A 16,067-nucleotide genomic window follows, 5' to 3' on the forward strand; every position below is an offset into this window, starting at 1 on the left:
TGCCACTCCTAGATGGGCCAGGTGTTTGTGTCGGCCACTTGGGTCGCTTAGCTTAGTCATCCAGCGACCTTGGTGCAAATTTTAGGACTAAAAATAATATTGTGAGGTGTGAGGTGTTCAGAATAGACCGGAAATGAGTGGAAATTATGGTTATTGAGGTTAATAATACTATGGGATCAAAATGACCCCAAAATTCTATGATTTAAGCTGTTTTTGAGGGGGTTTTGTAAAAAAACACCCGAATCCAAAACACACCCAAATCCGACAAAAAAATTTCAGGGAGGTTTTGCCAAAACGCGTCCGAATCCAAAACACGGCCGCGGAACCGAATCCAAAACCAAAACACAAACCCTGAAAAATTTCCGGTGCACATCACTAGTTCAAACACAACAGTATTTAGGAGATAAGATAAGGTTCAAAAACAGGGAAAACAGGTTAGGACATCACTTCAAGTGTCTTAAGGTGCCCATACGCCAAAAGATTTATCTTCCAATCTGGCTGGTTGGAACAAATATCTGGTAATGGATGGGAGCAAATGGCATGGATGGGAGCAAGTGACAGTTGACCATTTCAAATGGTCAACTGTCATTGGCTCCCATCCATTACCAGATTTTCATTCCAACCAGCCAGATTGGAAGATAAATATTTAGGTGTATGGGCACCTTAAGACGATGCTAGTGCAAGGATGTGTGTGTGAATTCTGGTTTAATTCCATGGAAGAAGGTTCTAACTTACACAGTCCTCGGAATGGGCAATGCTGTTCCACTGGTACACCAGGGGGCTTTCAGTGCTGTCAGGTATCAAAGTTCTACAACTATGCTTCTAAAAATGGGTGCGGTATATTTGTTCGTCATTTACTATGTTGGCATTCGTTATGTCAACATGAGAATGTTAACATGGATGCAGGGGCGTTTCAACAGAGGATGGGGCCCAGGTGGGCCCACTCCTCTGCATGGCTCAGTAGTCCCTGGCATTTTCCAGAGTCTACTGCGCATGCCATGTTCCAGAGACCAATTTAACTACTGCACATGCGCGGCAGCCATGTTTGCTGTGATTTTTACTGCGATTGCAGCACCCGATGCTGGACTCCGGAAAGGTAGGTATTCAAACATGGGTGCAGTGTGAGCTTCCCCCTGGACCCAGGAGTCCATGTGCACAGCACACATTGCACCCATTATACTGTAGAAACGCCAATGCATGGATGTAATGTTGACACTGAACATGTCCATATAAATTGGATCTTCTTTGTGACACAAAATGTACATGTTTAAAAACAATCAATTTTGGTTCAGATAAGATATTGGGGGAGATTCAAATGTTTGAAAAGTCAGTTGGGAGTCTGTTTTTTTCCTATCTAATAGACAGGAAAAAAACAGACACCCAACCAACTTTTCAAACATTTGAATCTTCCCAATTGTGTATAAAGAAAGAAACATCTTTATAAAAAATATTGTTTTCTATTGTGTATCTTTTTGTGACTTCTTCAGCAATTTATATATTAATCAGTGTTATGTATATTATGTATTATAATAACTGCAGTTATTATTAGTTGTATACCATTTAAGTTACTCTGTCTATACAATTGTATGATTGTGTGAAATATTAAAGTGATACAGTAAGCATATAAACTGTTATCAAAGGGATAATGGTTGTTAATTTCACGTAATGTTTGATTCGCCAATGAAGAAGCTCTCAAAGGACTCTTTGCTCCACTTAGGTAACAATAATATCCTGTAAATTTTGTGTCACAAAGGAGATCCAATTTATTGAGCTAGAAGTAGGAAGATTGATTAGTACAAGCAACTGGGGATGCTTCTTCAAATTATGTTATGTATTCTGAGCTACAGTATTAGGCATGATGTTAGGCATCTTCAGTAATACATATAGGTAAGAATTCCCTCCATAGTTGTGTCTGTCAGTAATGTTAGGTTAGATATATATCATTGATCAAATCTGTTACTTAATAAATTATTTAAATTATTCCAACAGTAATCCCCAATTCATATTGAGATACTGGACATACGTCTTGCTATTATATATCTCGTAAAATTATTTATCTGAGACACTGGGGATGTGACTCACAATAGTGCGTCTCTAAAGATAATATAATATAGTTCTTAATGTGCATGCCTTTTTTTAAATTATATATACAATTGATATTTAAATTATTAATGGCCACATTTATTATTAGTGACACTAATGCTTAATTGGACCTTAAGATAGTTATTTAGCCAAGTTTGTGAAGAGAACACAAATCTATCTTTTACCTATTGGAAGTGATATTCGGTATACATGAGTGTTGCACTTTTTTTAAATAGTGTCATATAGCCTGGTCATTTATAACACTTAGGGACCCATTTTTCAACGAGTGTTAAAAAACTCATTGAGAATGATAAAACTTGTTGCGTATGATAAATGGTGCTCCAGCCAATCAGCTCCCAGTTGTCATTTTCAAACATATGACAGTGCCGAGATGATTGGCTGGAGTCCCATTTATCATACACAATGGAGGAGATTCAAATGTTTGAAAAGTCAGTTGGGAGTCTGTTTTTTCCTATCTAATAGACAGGAAAAAACAGACACCAAACTGACTTTTCAAACATTTGAATCTCCCCCAATGAGTTTTATCATTTACAGCAAGTTTTATCACTCGTTAATAAATAAACCCCTTAATCTGAGAAACTGGAGAAGTGCGCCAGTGGAGAAGTTGCCACATTTTACACTTACAGCTGCCTTCAACCAAGCAATTGGAGAGGGAGTGTAGACTCAGCCAAAGTACAGTAAGGGCATGTTGACACTTGACAGTAAGATGGCTACCTGCATGAAACATATATTCCTGATTGGAGGGACATGACTCAAATCCTGGTGCAAGTTGTGAGCTGCTGCTGCTGATGATGACAACCGCCGACCATGTCTGATTTGTCCACTGCATCTAAGATACACCCAATTATGCTAACACTATTTTACCATTTATAACTGAATTGTTCTGGTACTTCCGGTTGCTGGTGAAGTGCTTGCTCAGGGTGCCAAAGGTGCCCACTATGTGTCTGCACATACTCAAACTGAACCTATTATACATCCCAGAAACTATTAAGAAGTAAATGGTGTAGGTCCTATTGCCAGTCACAAAAGAGGTAGCTTGGTGTAGCAGCTGTGAGGGCATGGCTTGGCACAGGACCAGCAAAGAGGCAAGCTTAGAAGTGTGGGTTTTGGTTACCGAAGGGCTGTTACAATACGAGACAGAATAAAGAAGATGTGCAGAAAGAAGGGTGTCAAATGGATATAGTCATTGGTCATGTTTAGATGGGTTTAGTATGAAATACCTACAATCAAAATCCCGATGGTCAAAATACCGACAACAATTGACCGACGGTCAAAATCTCGACAAGGTCAAAATCCCGACATGGTCAAAATACCGTCATTTAAAATGTCACCAGGTCAAAAAGACAACATTTTAAATGTCGGTATTTTCACCTTGTCTGTATTTTAAATGTCTGTATTTTGACCATGTCGGTATTTTGGCTGTCGGTCAATTGTTGAAATAGAGACGTATGTGTCACGTTACAAGCAGTTACACTGTGGTGCTTTTATATTTAAAAAAAAAAGTATGCTCACCGTCCTAGTTTTTACCTACTACTTGAAAAGTTTAGAGGACATGCTTGAACTGGTTACTAAAGTTACCATGTAATCCACAAGAGGTCCTCAAGTCTAAGTGGCTCCCTTACCATAAGTGTACAAGGAAAACATTGCAAAAGGATTTCATTTGTATCTTAAAAGCTCCAAAAGGTTAAATGGTCATCTTTATTATGTATGTTATTGTTTATTTAGTGGATGATATTACAAAAATAAAAATAAAAATAGGATTTGTGCACAAGATAAGGAAAAATACTGATGGAAAATGCATGTTTGTAGTATGCATAATGATATAAACGTGTTACTGGTGCTCCTTAGAATTCATAAGTAAATGAAGAGAGGACAGAGTATGAATGAGGCCCGTTTATGTAGTAGATAATTAAAAACAGAACTTATATATCCTCCCCCTCAGAGGCCCGCCCTCACAATGGTACGTGTCAATCAAGCAGATGCGATTGCAGCCCTGAGATGCTGTTAACATCTCACTGGGCCCCAGGGGTGCGCACGCGCAGTGCGCACTCCACAAAGGGATTCTGACTGCGATCGCTGCCGCTGCAGAGAAACCAATCTGAATTACCCCCATAGACTGTAAACTCCACTGGGGTATAGACTGATGTGAATGGACAAATATTCTCTGTAAAGTGCTGTGGAATATGTGTGCGCTATATAAATAATTGGTAATAAATAAAAATTCAGAAGCATTACAGGAGATTTCAAAGCTATTTATATGATATAATTTTACTGTTGCAAATTAGTTAATACAATATTTCATGGTATCCCTCTGGATCTGAAGGGGTTAAACTAAAATGAATCAGATTATCAGAATATTTTCAATGCAATGATCTCGCTTATCTACATAGTATTAGAAAACATAGAAGACTTGGGGCCTAATTCAGACCTGATTACAGCAGCAAATTTGTTAGCTTATGGACAAAACCATGGGGGTAATTCAGACTGGATCGCTGCAGCGGCAGCGATCACAGTCTGAATTCCTTTGTGGAATGCGCTCACGCAGCGGGCGCACTGCACGTGCGCACCCCGGGAGTCCAGTGTGATGCTAAAAGCATCTCAGGGCTGCAAACGCCTCTGCCTGATTAACAGGCAGAAGCGGTCGTAAGGCGGGAGGGGGCGTGCCAACGGCATTAGAATGCCATTGGGGGGGTGCGGTCCGGACAACACAGGCGTGTATGGACAATTGCAGGGCGGGCCTCGGTGGCTGCGTGATGACACACGCAGCAGTTGTGACCCGGGAAGTGGTGGGTAGCTGCCTGCCAGCGTGTAGGAGCTGTGCTGGCAGGGAGTTACTCAGCGGGTTTTACACCCTTGCGGGGAAGGAGGGGGGGGGGGGGCTGGGCGGACATCCCCCCGCATGTCAGAGAAACTTATTGTAGATGTGCTAAACTTAGCACATCTATGATCAGATCAGAATTAGGCCCCACGTGCACTGCAGCGGAGGGCAGATACAACATGTGCAGAGAGAGTTAGATTTGGGTGGGGTGTGTTCAAACTGAAATCTAAATTGCAGTGTAAAAAATAAAGCAGCCAGTATTTACCCTGCACAGAAACAAAATAACCCACCCAAATCTAAATCTCTCTGCACATGTTATATCTGCCTCCCTGCAGTGCACATGGTTTTACCATCTGAGACATGAAGTGCCCACTTGGCAAATGTAACAGTAGCGGTCCATGAAATATGTGCATAGTGGCAGCCCATATGTCAGAGGGATTGTAACCAGCCCAAGTAGGACATGGAAGCCTGTAGAGAGGGCAGCATTTAGCCAACCTGTGCACTGAGTCCAGTGTTGATGTAACAGTGATCTATAATCTTCTCCCTGGTTGGACATTTATTTATTATTTATTTATTAGCAGTTTCTTATATAGTGCAGCATATTTTGTTGAGCTTTACAATTGAAACAATAGTAATAGAACAAAACTGGGTAAAAACAAACAGACATAGAGGTAGGAAGGCCCTGCTCATAAGCTTACAAGCTTATGAGAAATAGGCATTGATACTAGAGATGAGCGGGTTCGGTTTCTCGGAAACCGAACCCCCCCGAACTTCAGCCTTTTTACACGGGTCCGAGGCAGACTCGGATCTTCCCGCCTTGCTCGGCTAACCCGAGCGCGCCCGAACGTCATCATCCCGCTGTCGGATTCTCGCGAGGCTCGTATTCTATCGCGAGACTCGGATTCTATATAAGGAGCCGCGCGTCGCCGCCATTTTCACACGTGCATTGAGATTGATAGGGAGAGGACGTGGCTGGCGTCCTCTCCGTTTAGACTGTAGACTAGAGAGAGAGTAGAGAGTGACACTTGATTTACTAATTTTGGGGAGCATATTAGGACGGAGTACTACTTGCTGATAGTGTGACCAGTGACCACCAGTTTAATCCGTTCTCTGCCTGAAAAAAAACGATACACAGTGTGACACAGTCACATACCATATCTGTGCTCAGCCTCAGTGTGCCCTCAGTGTGCTGCATCATCTATGTAATACTGTATATCTGACTGTGCTGAGTGCTCACTGCTCACACAGCTTAATTGTGGGGGAGACTGGGGAGCAGTTATAGCAGGAGTACATATTTTTAACAGTGCACACTTTTGCTGCCAGAGTGCTACTGCCAGTGCCAGTGTGACTGACCAGTGACCACTACTACTTGCTGATAGTGTGACCAGTGACCACCAGTTTAATTAATCCGTTCTCTGCCTGAAAAAAAACGATACACAGTGTGACACAGTCACATACCATATCTGTGCTCAGCCTCAGTGTGCCCTCAGTTTGCTGCATCATCTATGTAATACTGTATATCTGACTGTGCTGAGTGCTCACTGCTCACACAGCTTAATTGTGGGGGAGACTGGGGAGCAGTTATAGCAGGAGTACATATTTTAACAGTGCACACTTTTGCTGCCAGAGTGCCACTGCCAGTGCCAGTGTGACTGACCAGTGACCACTGACCACCAGTATATTGTGATTGTCTGCCTGAAAAAGTTAAACACTCGTCGTATGGTGTTTTTATTCTATAAACGCATTCTGCTGACAGTGTCCAGCAGGTCCGTCATTATATAATATATACCTGTCCGGCTGCAGTAGTGATATATATATATTTTTTATATCATTATCATCCAGTCTATATTAGCAGCAGACGCAGTACGGTAGTCCACGACTGTAGCTACCTCTGTGTCGGCAGTCGCTCGTCCATCCATAATTGTATACCACCTACCCGTGGTGTTTTTTTTTTTTCCTATCTTCTTGATACTAGTAGCTTACTTTAGGAGTCTGCAGTGCTGAGCTGACAGTGTCCAGCAGGTCCGTCATTATATAATATATACCTGTCCGGCTGCAGTAGTGATATATATATATATATATTTTATATCATTATCATCCAGTCTATATTAGCAGCAGACGCAGTACGGTAGTCCACGGCTGTAGCTACCTCTGTGTCGGCAGTCGCTCGTCCATCCATAATTGTATACCACCTACCCGTGGTGTTTTTTTTTTTTTCCTATCTTCTTGATACTAGTAGCTTACTTTAGGAGTCTGCATTGCTGAGCTGACAGTGTCCAGCAGGTCCGTCATTATATAATATATACCTGTCCGGCTGCAGTAGTGATATATATATATATTTTTTATATCATTATCATCCAGTCTATATTAGCAGCAGACGCAGTACGGTAGTCCACGGCTGTAGCTACCTCTGTGTCGGCAGTCGCTAGTCCATCCATAATTGTATACCACCTACCTGTGGTGTTTTTTTTTTTTTTCTATCTTCTTGATACTACTAGTAGCTTACTTTAGGAGTCTGCAGTGCTGAGCTGACAGTGTCCAGCAGGTCCGTCATTATATAATATATACCTGTCTGGCTGCAGTAGTGATATATATATATATTTTTTATATCATTATCATCCAGTCTATATTAGCAGCAGACGCAGTACGGTAGTCCACGGCTGTAGCTACCTCTGTGTCGGCAGTCGCTCGTCCATCCATAATTGTATACCACCTACCCGTGGTGTTTTTTTTTCCCTATCTTCTTGATACTAGTAGCTTACTTTAGGAATCTGCAGTGCTGAGCTGACAGTGTCCAGCAGGTCCGTCATTATATAATATATACCTGTCCGGCTGCAGTAGTGATATATATATATATATTTTTAATATCATCATCCAGTCTATATTAGCAGCAGACGCAGTACGGTAGTCCACGGCTGTAGCTACCTCAGTGTCGGCAGTCGCTAGTCCATCCATAATTGTATACCACCTACCTGTGGTGTTTTTTTTTTTTCTATCTTCTTGATACTACTAGTAGCTTACTTTAGGAGTCTGCAGTGCTGAGCTGACAGTGTCCAGCAGGTCCGTCATTATATAATATATACCTGTCCGGCTGCAGTAGTGATATATATATATATTTTTTTTATATCATTATCATCCAGTCTATATTAGCAGCAGACGCAGTACGGTAGTCCACGGCTGTAGCTACCTCAGTGTCGGCAGTCGCTAGTCCATCCATAATTGTATACCACCTACCTGTGGTGTTTTTTTTTTTTCTATCTTCTTGATACTACTAGTAGCTTACTTTAGGAGTCTGCAGTGCTGAGCTGACAGTGTCCAGCAGGTCCGTCATTATATAATATATACCTGTCCGGCTGCAGTAGTGATATATATATATATATTTTTTTTATATCATTATCATCCAGTCTATATTAGCAGCAGACGCAGTACGGTAGTCCACGGCTGTAGCTACCTCTGTGTCGGCAGTCGCTCGTCAATCCATAAGTATACTAGTATCCATCCATCTCCATTGTTTACCTGAGGTTCCTTTTAGTTGTGCCTATTAAAATATGGAGAACAAAAATGTTGAGGTTCCAAAAATAGGGAAAGATCAAGATCGACTTCCACCTCGTGCTGAAGCTGCTGCCACTAGTCATGGCCGAGACGATGAAATGCCAGCAACGTCGTCTGCCAAGGCCGATGCCCAATGTCATAGTACAGAGCATGTAAAATCCAAAACACCAAATATCAGTAAAAAAAGGACTCAAAAATCTAAAATAAAATTGTCGGAGGAGAAGCGTAAACTTGCCAATATGCCATTTACCACACGGAGTGGCAAGGAACGGCTGAGGCCCTGGCCTATGTTCATGGCTAGTGGTTCAGCTTCACATGAGGATGGAAGCACTCAGCCTCTCGCTAGAAAAATGAAAAGACTCAAGCTGGCAAAAGCACAGCAAAGAACTGTGCGTTCTTCGAAATCACAAATCCACAAGGAGAGTCCAATTGTGTCGGTTGCGATGCCTGACCTTCCCAACACTGGACGTGAAGAGCATGCGCCTTCCACCATTTGCACGCCCCCTGCAAGTGCTGGAAGGAGCACCCGCAGTCCAGTTCCTGATAGTCAGATTGAAGATGTCAGTGTTGAAGTACACCAGGATGAGGAGGATATGGGTGTTGCTGGCGCTGGGGAGGAAATTGACCAGGAGGATTCTGATGGTGAGGTGGTTTGTTTAAGTCAGGCACCCGGGGAGACACCTGTTGTCCGTGGGAGGAATAGGGCCATTGACATGCCTGGTGAAAATACCAAAAAAATCAGCTCTTCGGTTTGGAAGTATTTCAACAGAAATGCGGACAACATTTGTCAAGCCATGTGTTGCCTTTGTCAAGCTGTAATAAGTAGGGGTAAGGACGTTAACCACCTCGGAACATCCTCCCTTATACGTCACCTGCAGCGCATTCATCATAAGTCAGTGACAAGTTCAAAAACTTTGGGCGACAGCGGAAGCAGTCCACTAACCAGTAAATCCCTTCCTCTTGTAACCAAGCTCACGCAAACCACCCCACCAACTCCCTCAGTGTCAATTTCCTCCTTCCCCAGGAATGCCAATAGTCCTGCAGGCCATGTCACTGGCAATTATGACGAGTCCTCTCCTGCCTGGGATTCCTCCGATGCATCCTTGCGTGTAACGCCTACTGCTGCTGGCGCTGCTGTTGTTGCTGCTGGGAGTCGATGGTCATCCCAGAGGGGAAGTCGTACTCGTAAGCCCACTTTTACTACTTCCACCAAGCAATTGACTGTCCAACAGTCCTTTGCGAGGAAGATGAAATATCACAGCAGTCATCCTGCTGCAAAGCAGATAACTGAGGCCTTGGCATCCTGGGCGGTGAGAAACGTGGTTCCGGTATCCATCATTACTGCAGAGGCAACTAGAGACTTGTTGGAGGTACTGTGTCCCCGGTACCAAATACCATCTAGGTTCCATTTCTCTAGGCAGGCGATACCGAAAATGTACACAGACCTCAGAAAAAGACTCACCAGTGTCCTAAAAAATGCAGTTGTACCCAATGTCCACTTAACCACGGACATGTGGACAAGTGGAGCAGGGAAGGCTCAGGACTATATGACTGTGACAGCCCACTGGGTAGATGCATGGACTCCCGCCGCAAGAACAGCAGCGGCGGCACCAGTAGCAGCATCTCGCAAACGCCAACTCTTTCCTAGGCAGGCTACGCTTTGTATCACCGCTTTCCAGAATACGCACACAGCTAAAAACCTCTTACGGCAACTGAGGAAGATCATCGCAGAATGGCTTACCCCAATTGGACTCTCCTGTAGATTTGTGGCATCGGACAACGCCAGCAATATTGTGTGTGCATTAAATATGGGCAAATTCCAGCACGTCCCATGTTTTGCACATACCTTGAATTTGGTGGTGCAGAATTATTTAAAAAACGAGAGGGGCGTGCAAGAGATGCTGTCGGTGGCCAGAAGAATTGCGGGACACTTTCGGCGTACAGGCACCACGTACAGAAGACTGGAGCACCACCAAAAACGCCTGAACCTGCCCTGCCATCATCTGAAGCAAGAAGTGGTAACGAGGTGGAATTCAACCCTCTATATGCTTCAGAGGTTGGAGGAGCAGCAAAAGGCCATTCAAGCCTATACAACTGAGCACGATATAGGAGGTGGAATGCACCTGTCTCAAGCGCAGTGGAGAATGATTTCAACGTTGTGCAAGGTTCTGCAACCTTTTGAACTTGCCACACGTGAAGTCAGTTCAGACACTGCCAGCCTGAGTCAGGTCATTCCCCTCATCAGGCTTTTGCAGAAGAAGCTGGAGACATTGAAGGAGGAGCTAACACAGAGCGATTCCTCTAGGCATGTGGGACTTGTGGATGGAGCCCTTAATTCGCTTAACAAGGATTCACGGGTGGTCAATCTGTTGAAATCAGAGCACTACATTTTGGCCACCGTGCTCGATCCTAGATTTAAAACCTACCTTGGATCTCTCTTTCCGGCAGACACAAGTCTGCTGGGGTTCAAAGAACTGCTGGTGACAAAATTGTCAAGTCAAGCAGAACGCGACCTGTCAACATCTCCTCCTTCACATTCTCCCGCAACTGGGGGTGCGAGGAAAAGGCTCAGAATTCCGAGCCCACCCGCTGGCGGTGATGCAGGGCAGTCTGGAGCGACTGCTGATGCTGACATCTGGTCCGGACTGAAGGACCTGACAACGATTATGGACATGTCGTCTACTGTCACTGCATATGATTCTCTCCCCATTGAAAGAATGGTGGAGGATTATATGAGTGACCGCATCCAAGTAGGCACGTCAGACAGTCCGTACTTATACTGGCAGGAAAAAGAGGCAATTTGGAGGCCCTTGCACAAACTGGCTTTATTCTACCTAAGTTGCCCTCCCACAAGTGTGTACTCCGAAAGAGTGTTTAGTGCCGCCGCTCACCTTGTCAGCAATCGGCGTACGAGGTTACATCCAGAAAATGTGGAGAAGATGATGTTCATTAAAATGAATTATAATCAATTCCTCCGTGGAGACATTGACCAGCAGCAATTGCCTCCACAAAGTAGTACACAGGGAGCTGAGATGGTGGATTCCAGTGGGGACGAATTGATAATCTGTGAGGAGGAGGATGTACACGGTGATATATCGGAGGATGATGATGAGGTGGACATCTTGCCTCTGTAGAGCCAGTTTGTGCAAGGAGAGATTAATTGCTTCTTTTTTGGTGGGGGTCCAAACCAACCCGTCATTTCAGTCACAGTCGTGTGGCAGACCCTGTCACTGAAATGATGGGTTGGTTAAAGTGTACATGTCCTGTTTATACAACATAAGGGTGGGTGGGAGGGCCCAAGGACAATTCCATCTTGCACCTCTTTTTTTTTCATTTTTCTTTGCGTCATGTGCTGTTTGGGGGGTGTTTTTTGGAAGGGCCATCCTGCGTGACACTGCAGTGCCACTCCTAGATGGGCCAGGTGATTGTGTCGGCCACTAGGGTCGCTTAGCTTACTCACACAGCTACCTCATTGCGCCTCTTTTTTTCTTTGCGTCATGTGCTGTTTGGGGAGTGTTTTTTGGAAGGGCCATCCTGCGTGACACTGCAGTGCCACTCCTAGATGGGCCAGGTGTTTGTGTCGGCCACTTGGGTCGCTTAGCTTAGCCATCCAGCGACCTCGGTGCAAATTTTAGGACTAAAAATAATATTGTGAGGTGTGAGGTGTTCAGAATAGACTGAAAATGAGTGGAAATTATGGTTATTGAGGTTAATAATACTTTGGGATCAAAATGACCCCCAAATTCTATGATTTAAGCTGTTTTTTAGGGTTTTTTGAAAAAAACACCCGAATCCAAAACACACCCGAATACGACAAAAAAAAAAAAATCGGTGAGGTTTTGCCAAAACGCGTTCGAACCCAAAACACGGCCGCGGAACCGAACCCAAAACCAAAACACAAAACCCGAAAAATTTCCGGTGCTCATCACTAATTGATACACAAGGATACATGCCACCTATTGCATAATGGTCCACCAGATTGCTAGGTTCTTAATGGGCTGTATGATATGGTCACCCCGCAATGTTGGCCTAGGGTCAGGCGGGTGTTAAAGTGAAGAAAGACAAAATATATGAGGTTATGTGTGGACTGTACAGAGGGGATGTAATTAAATAGGACACTGAATTAGCTGTTTATATTTGGGTGGATAGTAAGTTAAACTGCCCTTGTTAAAGTCCCCAAGGACAATAACCAGGGAGTCTGGGTTCCCTCTCTCCACTCCTAATATTTGGTTGGCAAGCTGTCATTGGTGGTCATTCCGAGTTGTTCGCTCGTTGCCGCTTTTCGCTATGGTGCGATTTGTTGATAAATGCGCATGGTACGCAGCGCGCATGCGCTTAGTTATTTAACTAAAAACTTAGCAGTTTTGCTATTGATCCTGCGGCGCTTTTCAGTCGCACTGCTGATCGGTGAGTGATTGACAGGAAAGGGGCGTTTCTGGGTGGTAACTGAGCGTTTTCCGGGAGTGTGCTAAAAAAACGCAGGCGTGTCAGGGAAAAACGCGGGAGTGTCTGGCCGAACGCAGGGCATGTTTGTGACGTCAAACCAGGAACTAAACGGACCGAGCTGATCGCAATCTAGGAGTAGGTCTGGGGCTACTCAGAAACTGCAAGAAAATATTTAGTAGCAATTCTGCTACTCTTTCGTTCGCCATTCTGCTAAGCTAAGATACACTCCCAGAGTGCGGCGGCCTAGCGTTTGCAATGCTGCTAAAAGCAGCTAGTGAGCGAACAATTCGGAATGAGGGCCATGGAGATTTCCCTAGATGACCATACTGGTTGGTACTGAATTACTGTGAATTCTCACATGATCATATCACACTATTGCTTTTATTTTGCTAGCTACTTTCAGCGAGCAAACAACTCGGAAGGACCACCATTGTGCATTGCGCACATCAGCTTTTGGGTGAATGTAGACTCCCGCCAATATGAAGGAAGCAAATTCACGTGGGGAATAATACGGTTTACAAATAGCATGAAATATGTATCCGTTTACTTTACACACACAGTTCCTGACAGCCTGCAGAAATTCTCTACTTGACATTCCCAGGAATAGTGGAGCCTAAGAGGGCCCATCCTAGGAAGGAGGCTGGGAGCAATGCGAGGTGAGAAGGATCCTGGGACAAGGCGGAATCTAATTAGGTAATTTTGCTGGTGCTGGCCGTTGTGTGCTATCAAGTGTATATTGAAGGAAGGAGGAGTGTTGTCAGGTGAGTAATGAAGTGGGGGTTCTGTGAGGTGATTATAGAAAGGGGGTTGCCTATGAGGTGATTGCACCCCACTACCCAATTCTAAACCATTTGGGCCTTGAGGGCCTTTTAAGGGCAGCAAGGCCCTTTGGACCTTGATGGATGTTGCCCTATTGTTGCTGGTTGCAAAGGGGTCCCTATAACAGTTCAAACTTCAGGGCCCAAAAAATGTAGATCTGCCACTGTCCCTGGCATTATATTCCGTGTGTGTGCAGTAGGGTGGCGTGGACATGCATCATGAGGGTGTGACCACTAATCACATTACGCCCCATCTAAGTATGCCGGTTTAACAGAGCATCAGGAGGCAGAGCTGCTTAGCCAGGCCTTTGTACCAGCCAATTGGGACATCAGCCTTCTAACATTTGCCACAATTGCCTGATGGACAGTCTGGTCCCAGCACAAATACATAAGCACAATGTCATCGTAGCCATCATTTAAATTCCTACAACTGATTGACACATTGCTAAGCCCTGCACCTAGAGGTGGTAAAGATGCCTTTAAAAAAAAAATATGAGTCTGAGAAAAGTATGAGTCTTTGGAAACAATGGATTTTTCAACTTAATATAATAACATTTTGCAGAAAATACTTTTTCCATCTAGGACCCAGTCCCAGAAACAATGGATCATATGGTTAGAAACCGCTCAGATTTATGTCCTCTTGATATAACATAGATCTTGGTACAGTATATTTGATTGTAATATTTATTAATATTCACCTGCCATTTCCAAAATCAAGTGTTTGAGAAGCGGCGATGCTTTTGCATTTCAGGAGTACCTACCGACCAGCGCAGCTCCTGCGGCTGGCCGGTAGAACCTCTTCGCTGCCCGGGTCGCAGTGGCTGCGTGTGATGTCACGCAGCCGCCACGCCCCCCCCAACGGTCTGGCCACGCCTGCGTTGGCTGGACCATGCCCCCTAAACGGCGGCTTAACGCTGCCATCCAGCCCCCTCCCGCCCAGCGACCGCCTCTGCTTGTCAATCAGGCAGAGGTGATCGTTAGGCAATGACGGCCTTCGGCCGTCTGGCATGCGCCACCGCATGCGTAGTTCTGACCCGATCGCACCGCTGCGAACAAATGCAGAGTGTGACCGGGTCGGAATGACCCCTTATGGGGGTCATTCATATCTAATCGCAGCAGCAAATTTGTTAGCAGTTGGGCAAAACCATGTGCACTGCAGGTGGGGCAGATATAACATTTGCAGAGAGAGTTAGATTTGGGTGGGTTATTTTGTTTCTGTGCAGGGTAAATACTGGCTGCTTTATGATTACACTGCAATTTAGATTTCAGATTGAACACATCCCTCCCAAATCTAACTCTCTCTGCACATAGTATATCTGCCCCCCCCCCCCCCCCTGCAGTGCACATGGTTTTTCCCAACTACTAACAAATTTGCTGCTGCGATCAGATCTGAATTAGGCTCAATGGTCCTTATTAAGGTTTATTAGGAAGCCAAAAAAACACACTAATGGACAAAACCATGAGGGTCATTCCGAGTTGATCGCTGTGGATCTTCGCATCGCAAGCAGCGGGATTTAGCCAAATGCGCACGTGCAAAGTACTGAATGCGCATGTGCAAAGTCCCCCATATGACGAATGTGCAGAACTACACACGCTTTGTGTGTTCGCAGCCACGCAACGACAAAGAGGAGTGTTGAAGGCAGTGCGGGGAATGGCTTCGCTGGCTAGCGAAAAGGGGCATGACGGTGGGTGTCTTGTTGGGGAATGTGCTAAGGTCTGCAGGCGTGGTTTTCGCAGCGCTGCAAAGCTGGCCGTTGTTGGTACACACCAGGCGTTCGCAGCAGTGGAGTAGGTCTAGGGCTGCACACAGCTAGCGAACACTTGCTACAGGTGCCTAACAGGGCATACCTAGGTAATTACTGGCAATAGAACGCAGCTGTTTGAGATACAAATGCAGCCACAAGCCATTGTACTCTCACAGATGATATGTACATTTACACTCCCAGAAAATTTTATAATGTTAAACGTTTGCAAATTAGGTTAAACTGACAAGCAGCACACATGTTTATTATTAACAAATACATGTGTATTGCCCATGTCCCACATGTCTGGTTTGTGTAGAAATGGTGTTTATTTTATAAGTGGGAAAAACGTAATAATTTCCGTAAAATCCCACATGCATGCCATGTTTTCCATATTCCAACATTTGTTTTGTGTTTCATAGAACAACATTACCAACATAATGCACCCTAACCTATAATGTTATGAACTGCTCCTTTAGCTAATACATTGCTATGGATGAATTAGGTCAGATGTGAGTTATATATAAGATGGCATGTTGCCCCTAGTAACCAAACAGCTTTGTGGCCTTATATTGTGTAAGGAGCAAC

Source organism: Pseudophryne corroboree, chromosome 1 (genome assembly GCF_028390025.1).
Source record: "Pseudophryne corroboree isolate aPseCor3 chromosome 1, aPseCor3.hap2, whole genome shotgun sequence".
In the NCBI taxonomy this organism is placed as follows: domain Eukaryota; kingdom Metazoa; phylum Chordata; class Amphibia; order Anura; family Myobatrachidae; genus Pseudophryne; species Pseudophryne corroboree.